Source organism: Rosa chinensis, chromosome 1, assembly GCF_002994745.2.
Source record: "Rosa chinensis cultivar Old Blush chromosome 1, RchiOBHm-V2, whole genome shotgun sequence".
NCBI classification, from domain to species: Eukaryota; Viridiplantae; Streptophyta; class Magnoliopsida; order Rosales; family Rosaceae; genus Rosa; species Rosa chinensis.
This window is the reverse complement of record NC_037088.1, coordinates 26,530,678-26,541,237: the sequence shown is the minus strand read 5'-3', so window position 1 is coordinate 26,541,237 and position 10,560 is coordinate 26,530,678.

The following is a 10,560-nucleotide window of genomic DNA, read 5'->3' as shown; positions in this document are numbered from 1 at the left end:
AACTGATAATTTTTCTCAACTACAACACATCCCAATATTACCTCGAAGAGCTCCAATTTAGCCGTTGAACACAAGCCCAGAAAACCCAAGAACCCTAGAATCGGGTTCTCCTTGATTCTCCTTCTACACTGCAAATCGTGGCTCAAGGCTAGGGGCAAAACAATCCTTGGCAAAAACCGCGCCTTCGACAGTGGTTTGGTGGCCTGAAACGGCCGGAATCGCCAGAAATCGACGAAACCTCCGTTTGGCTACAGTGGACTTCTTGGCTCAAATCCGAGCTCCTCTGACCGAGCCACCGCAAAACACCACCCCAGGCATAACAAGGAGGAGGAGGCGAGCTTGCCGATGCCCGGATTTGGTCATGGGGTGGCCGGAAACGGAAGAATTCGCCGGTGGAAGAAAACTACAGAAGGGGAAGGAAAATCGGGGAAGAGGAGAGAGAAAATTTGGTAGATTTACGAAAATGGAAATCTACCACAGTAACTCAGCTATTTATAGAAAGTTACCGTAAACAGTAACCATAAACAGTAACTTTAATCTTTCGCTTATAACTTTCGCGTACGAACTCCGATTTTAGCGTACCACATATGCACGCGCTCGATTTAACGTCCTCTACAACTTTCATGAAGGAAGTTTTCTCAAATTTTGGCCCAAACAAAAATTTAACTTTTTGGGCCACTAAAAGTACTTAAACGACCGTAAAAGTGAAAGTAACGGTCGTTTACCGTCCAAATAGTAAACTGATAATTTAAGATACGGGACGTTACACCCGCGCTCCAAAATTCTGTGAACGACAAAGGGTCCTTCCCAATGCGGAGTCAACTTCTTGCCCAATGGCAAAATCGCCTTCCAAACCAGTTCGCTTTCTTTGTAACTGCGGCCGCACTTCCGCTTATCGTAGGCACGAGCGATGCATTGCTTTTCTATCACTAAGCTGTCCAAAGCCTCTAAGCGCTTGTCACTAAGGTCTTCATACTCCTGCCACATAGCCTGGACATAATCTTCACCAATCAAGTGATGTTGATCTTGGACGCGCAAGGATTGAACATTCACTTCAAAAGGGAGAACCGCATCGTGGCCAAACATCAACGATAAGGGGTGGTCGCAGTAGGGTTCCGCTTGGAAGTACGATAAGCCCATAGTGTCTCATACAATGTTTCGTGGCACTGGCGAGGGTTCTCAACAAACAGCTTTTTCAACAGAGTAATGATGATCTTATTACTGGCCTCCGCTTAACCATTGGATTGAGCACAATAAGGTGTGCTATGGATAAACTGGATGCCAAAGTCATTGACGAGCTTCTCTACATCACCACCCATGAATGCTACCCCCATGTCGGACACCAAAACCTCTGGGATGCCAAACCTGCAGATAATATTGTGAAAGATGAATCGGTGAATGGTGGCACCGGAGGCCTCCTTCAAAGGCTCAGCTTCCACCCACTTAGTGAAGAAATCAGTAGCGACGATGATGAACTTGTGCTGGAGTGAAGAATGCAGGTGAATCATTCCAATCAAGTCCAAAGCCCAGCCTCGTGCAGGCTAAGGGTTTAATAATAGGTTGCATGGGAATATTGGGAATGTGCTGGACTGGTCCATGAGCCTGGCAATCTTGGCATCCTTTCGTGAATGCGATACAATCCTTCAAAATGCTGGGTTAATAATATCCTTGTCTCCTGATGAGCCAGCGCATCTTCGGACCCACTTGATGGAATCCACACACGCCTGTATGTGCCTCTCGCATTAATCGTTTTGCTTCACGGCCATAGACACACCTGAAATCGATGTCATCTTCGCCACGTCGAAGTAGCTCATCGCCTCTGAGGAAGTAATTTAGTGCCAGAAAACGGATCTTCCTGTCTGTGGTGGGATTTGGCTGCCTGAGGTAGTCGATCAACGGGATATGCCAATCCACATCAATAGGATCAACAGCCGCCACTATGGGCTCTTCGGGCGGGTCATGTCGTGGAAGCCATGAAGGCAGCGTGCGTCGTTCAACCTTTAGAATTCACTCGCAAACTCCACATTTCAAGGTAACGCCTGTAGCCAACTGAGCGAGTTCATTAGCCACAAAGTTGCGCTCACGAGGAATATGCTCCAAGCCCACGTCTTCAAATTGGGCCAGAAGTTCAAGGGCACGACTCAAATAAGGTGCAAGCAAGTAGCTTATGCACCTGTATTTCTCGCGAAGCTGATTGATCATGAGTAAAGAATCGCCACTTACCTGGATGTCTCTGACTCCTAGTTCTAGCAACACCTCTAGGCCAATAATGAGGGCCTCATATTCTGCGTGGTTGTTGGTGCACCAGAACTCTAACTGGAAGGAATATGAAAAACGATCGCCAGTTGGATTTTCTAAGACAACCCCTGCTCCTGGCAGTGCCTCCGTTCTCGAGCCATCAAAATATAGCACCCAGGGTTGGAGTGAAACTGTGGTTTGATACAGCATGGCGTACTCAGGCAAGCATGCCAGATCCAGGCAATCTACAGTTTCAGCAGCGGTTTCTAAGTCTCTTACCGCGGGAACGTCCAGCATGGGGTGATGTGCTAGAAAGTCTACGATGCTTGTCCTTTTACTGCTTTCTGAGGGACATATTGTAGCGAAAATTCTAACAAGGCAAGCACCCATTTGCCGATGCCACCCCTTAGGATACTTCGCGACAGCATATATTTAACCAGATCGGTTTGAGCGATGATGCAAGTAGTAAAGGATAACATGTAATGCCGCAGCTTGCATGCAGAGAAGTATAGAGTTAGGCACAACTTTTCCATTGGAGTGTACCTTGTTTCACAATCTGTGAGTGTCCTATTGAGGTAAAAGATAGCATGTTTGACGCCAGCTTCATCATCCTAAGTGAGGAGGCTACCAATGGAAGCCTCCGCTACTGAAATATATAATTTCAACGGAAAACTAGCTCTGGGGGGAACTAGTACTGGCGGACTTGCCAGATAGGCCTTGATGTTTAAGTTCCCATACAAACTCGTTCTGTCCCTGCAACTTCAGCAGTGGAGAAAATGGCTAGATTTTACCTGCAGAGTTAGAGATGAATAGTCGCAGAAAGTTGATCTTACCCAACAGTCACTGTAGCTCCTTCTTCGTTCGCGAGGGAGATGCATTGATAACCGTGTTTGCCTTATCTTCAGGGACCTCGATTCCTCTCTGATGGACTATAAACCCTAGAAAGTCACCTGCCTAAACTCTGAAAATGCATTTGGTGGAATTCATCTTGAACTTGTGTAGCCGCATGCGCTTGAAGGCCTTTCTGAGATCTACGATATGGTCCCCTCACTTCATAGACTTCACGACCACATCATCAATGTAAACCTCTAAAATCTTCCCAAGTATGTTGTGAAAGATTAGGTTCATGGCTCTCTGATATGTGGCCCCAGCATTCTTCAGACCAAAAGGCATGACCACATATTCGAAAACTCCCATGAAGCCTGGGCAGCGAAACGCGGTCTTGTGTCTATCTTCTTCCGCGATCTGACTCTGGTGGTATCCTGCAGTTCCATCCATGATGGATAACAATTCATGTCCCGCTACTGCGTCTACCAACATATCCGAGACCGGCATGGGATAAACATCTTTAGGTGTAGCCACATTAAGGTCTCTGTAATCCATGCAGACTCGCATCTTGCCTTTCTTCTTGCGAACAGGCACTATGTTAGATAGCCACTGATTGTACTTGGCCACCCTGATAATGCTTGATTTATGCATTTTCTCGACTCTTCTTTAACTAGAACTTGGGTCTCTGAATTCATTCTTCGTAGCTCTTGCTTCACATGCCTCTTGTTAGGGAGTGTTGGCAGCTGATGGCATACCAAGTCAGGTGACAGGCCTGGCATGTCTTCGTATTTTTCCGCAAAGCAGTCCTTGAATTCCAGCAATAAGTCGATGAGCCTCTCCTTCTCGCTAGGCTCTAAATACGCACTGATAGCCACTTCCATGGGCTCATCAGTTGTTCCAAGATTGACCTTCTCAGTAGGGTCCCTGACCTTCGGAGGTGTGTCATCCAATGCCGCTGGGGCGAACTGAATGTCTTCTTCTTCCTCTTCATGGTCAGAGAGCTCCTCATTAACTATTTCTAAGGCCGCGACTCAGTCATAGGCCTCTTTTTCCATCAGATACTAGGATAATCTCTCGTACAAAGAGTGGAAGGCCTCTATCCCTTCCTTTGGAAGGTCGTAATCCATTAATTATTTTAAGGGTTTGGGCACAGCGTAACGGCCTTTCCAGGCCTTCCTTCATGAGCGTGAGCCCTCATTGTGCCAATTCAGAGGCCGTCACCCCTGTGGGGCGGCCTTTGTCATCGATGCCACTGACCTGCAATGGAGTGATTGGCTCCAAGTAGTACCTGGCATCTACGTAATTCGCAAAAATAGAGAACGGGCAAGGATCAGCCTTAATCACTTCAGCCTTATTCGTAGCCCTGTTCCACATAATCAATTCCTGATGAAGAGTTGACAGAACACAATAACTCCGGTGGATCCAGCCTCTGCCTAGAATGGCGCTATAAGCTGCATAGCAGTCTGTCACAAAGAAATCATAAACCCCCTCTGCGGGGCCGACCTTGATACGCAGGAATAATAGGCCCAATGTCTTCGTTACAGTCCCCGCGAAGTTCTGAAGCGTGAGGGACGTAGACTGGATCTTCTCTTTCTTAATTCCAAGCAAGTGCATAGTCCTTGTAGTAATGACATTAACTGCAGGTCCAGTATCGACCATGATCTTGCTAACTTTGGTGCCGCCAATTTCCACCGTGATATTTAGAGGTCTCATGTGTTGGACTATAGTAGGTGTTGGCTTTGTAAAGCTCATGAAGAACTCTCTTCTGTTGGCATCCTCTGTTTCCAAGAACACAGCCTCTTCTACAGGTGTCGTGGCTGCTGAGGTAATCTGCAAAGGCTGTTCGTTGCCTCCTTCAGCTTCCACACACTCTTGCACAGCGACTGGTAGTGCATACCTCGCGGGAAGTATATAAACCATGTTGCAAGAGGTGTCAACTACTTCTGTCTTGTCCATCTCCTCCTCAAGATTGAGCTTGGGCTCATTAACTGGTATGTTGTTGAATTGTTTAGCCAACGAAGCCACTAACGACTCTTCTATAAGGCGTTTTACTTGGAAATGCTTGTGTTCCTATGTCGCGGCAACCTGCTTTGGTGAGTCTGACCTCTGTTCCTCTGTTGGGTTCTCCTTTAGGGGCGCGACTACCAGACCTTGAACCTTTTTAGGTCTCCACTGTAAGGCATCTGTAGTGTTGTCCTTGCCCCCCAGTCTCTCAAAAACTGAGGATTTGGTTTCTGGCTCCTCGTGAAACAACTTGCGCCTGATATGTGGCCGCCTAGTGGGCGAGTTTTCCTTCCTGGCAGGCAGAGGTGTTCTTTCTTTCGTGATCCTGCAGAAAACACTAGGACTAGACGCCCCTGACTTCGAGCGTGCTTGCTTTTGAAAATTGCGGTGGGCTACCAATGGCTTAGCGGCTAGCGCCTCCGTCTCCTTCTGATATTGTTCAGGTGATTTGACCAATTGCGAAGGCTTAATCAGGCCCTGATCCAGAGCCTCTAGTGTTCACTTGGCCTCTCCAAACCTTCGCTGCAGCTTCCTTTTCTTGGAAGGGCTAATGTCCACAGCTTTCCCTTTCTCTCTGGTGTACCATTTGCCTTCCCTGATGGAGGACGTTGAAGAAGGTGGAATGTACTGCTTGGTCAAGATATCTTTGTGCTCATTCCTAGCCCTTCCATCTTGTTTCTGTTCGGCTGCAACCGCTTTCAGTTTCTTGAACAAGTTGGAGTCTCTTGGGGATGGCGGTGACCCTATCTTGTCTCTTGCTCTGGGGCTCAAAGGTTGATAGTTTTACGACGATGAGGCCCACTTGATTGGCGGGAAAGAGCCAAAACGAAACATCTGCTTGACTTCTTCATGCGACACTTGGATGCCACATTCTTCTTTGCATCGCGAGCAAAGGACTACTAGTGAGGCTTCGCTGACCGGCTTAGCTCTCTCCTTTGCAGGGGTCTCATCGCCTTCTGTCTTCTCTTCTCACTCCTTTGTAGTCAAATTTAAGGTTGGTTTTCTCTGGTTCTTCTCGGTCCAGTTCACATCAACCATATTGACCTCTGTGTCCGGGAAAAGGTTAAGGTCTACTAGTGCTGCCGCGGTCGCTGGAGCTTCCACCTGCAAACTACCATTATTGTGCCATACCTGAATTTGGTCCTTTAGCTTCACACAGTCAGCCGTGTTATGGTTCCACAAGTTGTGGAATTTGCAGTACTTCTTTCCTTTCAGTTGATCTGGTCGAGGGAAAAATCTGAAATCTGTCTTCACCATCTTCACGGCGATCATTTTATCTAAAATCTCTTGTGCCTTATTGGCATCATATGTATACGTCGCGAACTCAAGTTTGGTGAAGGCTACAGACTTGAGTTTGACAGGTTCCTTAGATATTTTCAATTGCTTGAGGGCTGAGTTCTTCCTTCCTGTCAGCTCAAACGCGGAGATATCATTCTCCTCTTCATCAAATACTCCCCGGTAAACTTCTTCCCCTTGATGATGATAGTAAGGATCATAGGTAGTCGGCTGGTAGTGCAACGCAGCCACTGTACGGTGTTTTCCTGGCACATATGTTCCTTTGGATGCATTTTTCCTGGCATCAGTCTCTCTGAGGAGATGCTTAAAGCTACCTACCTCTGTGATAAGCTCTCCTATTGACTGGATCATGCTACCATGTTGCTTCTTTCGCTGGCGCGGCTCCAATCCTTTGATCGCCAACTTAACTAATTCTTTCTCAGGCAATACCATACTTAGTTTAGCCTTCTGGATTTGGAAGTGTTGAAGATAAGCAACAGCAGACTCGGTGGGCTGTTGGGCCATCTAGGTGAGAGAGGCCAAGTCAACCTCAGGCTCAATAGCACCAAAAGTCTCTCAAAAGAGCTTTTCCATTGCTGGCCAATCCACCACTGACCCTTGCCGTAGTTTAGAAAACCATCTAAAAGCTGCGCCAGATAGAGAAGTGCCAAAAATCCTGCACTTGAGGATGTCATCATTCTGGTATTGGCCGCATTGCACCCTAAACCTGGCTAAATGGGTTGCCGCATTCTCAATATCCTCTCCTGAAAAAGTAGAGAATATGGTATTTTTGTAGCCTCTGGGAAAAGGCGCGAGCATTATATGCGGCGGGAAAGGTCCCTCATAAACCCCATCTAGGTAGGCCCTAGGGTTAGCTAACCTGATCCTCTCCTCAACCTCTTCGCGTTTCACATAGTCCGGACTAGGAAGAGGAGGTGTCGCCACTGTCTGGCGAGCATTCTGCAAAGGTATAGCCTGGCTCGCGGCCACTATTCCTTCCCCAAGGTGAATTGTCTGGGGAATAGTGGATTGCTGCAGGGTCATAGCTGGCGTGGTCACATCCTTTACCAGGGCCGTTATCTTGATCGGAGTGTCAGCCTGGTCAATGCCATAGTAATTCCCTAGAAGTTCTTCATAGACATTCTCCGCCCCATCGCTGTCGTATTGAGTAAACACAATAGGATCAGCAGGACTGCCTTCACCGGTCTTCAGAGTCCTACTCTTGTGCGGGGGCGGTGGAGTGTACGGCTTGTTACCACTAATTACCAGGGCTTCGTCCTTACTTTTTGTTGCTGAGGCAGGGGCGGCTGCAGATGGTGTAACGGTGTTGACGCTAGTCTTCTCCCGAGCATTAGGAGGTTTGTATTTGCCAGTACCTGAAGGTTGTCCATGCGAACCAAGAATAGCGTTAGGATCCCCTAAAGCTTTATTCAGAACCTCTTTAGCCTGGTCTAACTCAACTCTTTGCATGGAAACTTGGATCGCAAGATTAGATCCCTCTTTGCTAAGAATTGCCAATTCTGACGTAGTATGCTTGGCTTGGTTCGCGATGTCAGCAGAGATGTGCTTGCTCTGAGTGGCCTGACCTGTCATCATGTCCACGAGCTCCTTGTGGTTTTCCTGGCTTTTCTTGTACATGTCTTGCCAATGTTCCTGCGTTTGTCGCGAACTCACTTCAAGATTTTGCAGTGAGATCGAAACCTCATCAAGCCTTTGGCACTCTTCTGCGAGGGCTTTTTCCATCCTTTCATTATATGCAGCATTATTCTGTTGAAAGATAGCAAGCCGCTCCTCAATGCTCACATTCGTTGGGGCAATAATGGGCACAAAGCAATCAGTTGTCTCCTCACTCGCGACCACTTGGACTGTGTTGGACGCGTTGCCATCCTCGTTAAGCTAAATAGGAGGATTTTTGTTGCCCTCAGTAGCGAGCTGGGGAGTTCCACCCTGTTCTGTTGACTTGTCTGATGATCGCGGGTTGGGTGAGAACCTTTGAGTCACCTGTTCGTTTGTAAGACCACGACAGTTGGCACGAGAGTGAGGCTTGTAACTGGAGGTCCTGTGGTTTGGCAGTTAACGTAAACCTTTTGGTAAGGGTTTGCGCTTGATTTCCCAATAGTTGCGATCAAGAAGAAACACTATTAAGTCCCACTGGGCGTGCCAAAATGTTTGGCTTCAAAACCAGTATGAGTGCAAACTGTCTCTTTTGAGGGTGTGCGCAGGCGTGCCAGCACCGTAGGGTGCAGTCGTCGGAGAATCCCTTGACCTGACTTCTTGATGAAACAATGTGGACGAGGAGAGCACCAACCTCGTCACAAGGTTATTTTCTCTGCCTTCTGGAAAAGGACTTCTTGCCTTACAGATAAGGGCTTTGGTTGTGACATCTTACGTTCATCGAATCGATACTTAGTGTTATAGACTAAGCAGAGCAATCACTGGGAAGTTGGGAGAAAGCACAGGGTTTGCTAAAGCGTGACCTTAGCTTCACTGGGTTGCGAGGGCGTTACCTTGCTTCGCTGGTTTGCAACTAGGTTGCAGGTAGGTTTGCTACGGAAAGGCTTTGATAATCGTTGAGATTGATTGATTGAAGAGTTGTCCCTGTTGTATCGCTTTAGCCTATATATATAGGCTACTACAGATTCACTTTCCAAATATGAATGCAATACTATATTTTAGGCCACAGTTATTGGCCTTTGAATCAAATCAAAACACTTAATAGTTTTGATAACTATCGTAGGCAATAAAAGATTAACTTTGTTGTAACAATGTTCTAGGCAAGGTTAATTACCTTTTGGAGTCCTTGACGTAATCTTCTTGGATGCGAACTATTTGATATGCACGTCTTCGCGGGGACTCATATGCATTGCATGCATATATATATATATATATATATATATATATATATATATATATATATATATATATATATAGCCCACGTACCCTTGATTCATGCAGCTTGTATGTATATCTTCCTTAGTTGGCCCACCACTTAGCAATCATATATACTCTTTGATTATTGCAATTAAGGTGATTGATTCCTTCCCCAACTGTTCACGTCCATTGCATGAGAATCTTGTGCATTGTTTGCATATATAGGACAATTGAATCCTTCCTGAATTGGTTCATGTCCACCATATTAATTGCCACATGAGTGCAGCTTGCACGGCTCCGTTCTTGCACAATCATTAAGCAAACAATTATCCAATATTTGATAATAAAAGGAATATCACGATATGCTCTACGATTGCTTGGCCTATAAACAATATTTTCCGAACTTGTCGAAAATATATAACTTGGGCCACGGATATTGGCCCGATTTCTTTGAGTCCCTCTTGTCAGGAAAAAATGTTAATTTTGGGTTCAAACAGCTGTGACGGCATCTATAGAGGACATGAAGAGGAGGAAACGATAGCAAGAGGCTAGGGAAGGAGGCTAGGGAGCCGTAGAAGACAAGATTAGAGGAATACTCTCCTAGGGTTTTTTTTATGTGGTGTTTTCTTTTCTTTTGTTTATTCCATATGTTGTTCCTTTACTCTTTAAATAAAAACATCCAAGCCAAAAGGTATAAACCAAAAGTCCGTAACTCGACCGGATCCTACATGTTGGTGCGAAAAAAGTCAGTAGAAGATTTCTTCACCCACTTCTTCTGACTAGAGCGAGAATGAAAGTTTTGCTGTTGAGAAATTGGTCAGCAACCTACAATATTTGATTTCGTGTCTAGCAAGTCGGGTTTGAAAATGGAGGGGGTACCTGCAAAAGGTACTCTGATCACTAAGTCAGTAATGGTTTGAGTAGGACCAGACCTGAAATTTTGAGACATGAGGCGAAAATATAAAAAATGGGCCCACACGTTTTATAGAGAAGAGAAACAAATAGCAAAAAAAAAGTTTGCAAAAAAAAAAAAAAAATAGAAAGGGGATTTGAATTTAGAGTAGGAGTAATGTAAGAAACAGGAATGCTATGTGCTAACTGAACCAATCTTATTCCTTATTGAAAGACTTGTATTTTATGTTATTAATATGGATCCAGATTAAGGGACACCATATTTTACACAATTTTTGACACACCTTGCGAGCCATTAGATTTTAAATTGTTCAATGGTTCAGATTTATTGTTTGAATGATGTCAACACAACACCGAGTGATGTGGAAATTATATGGCATTACATATTACTAATCTAAAATTATAATTTTCTTCACTAAAAGAAAAAAAAAT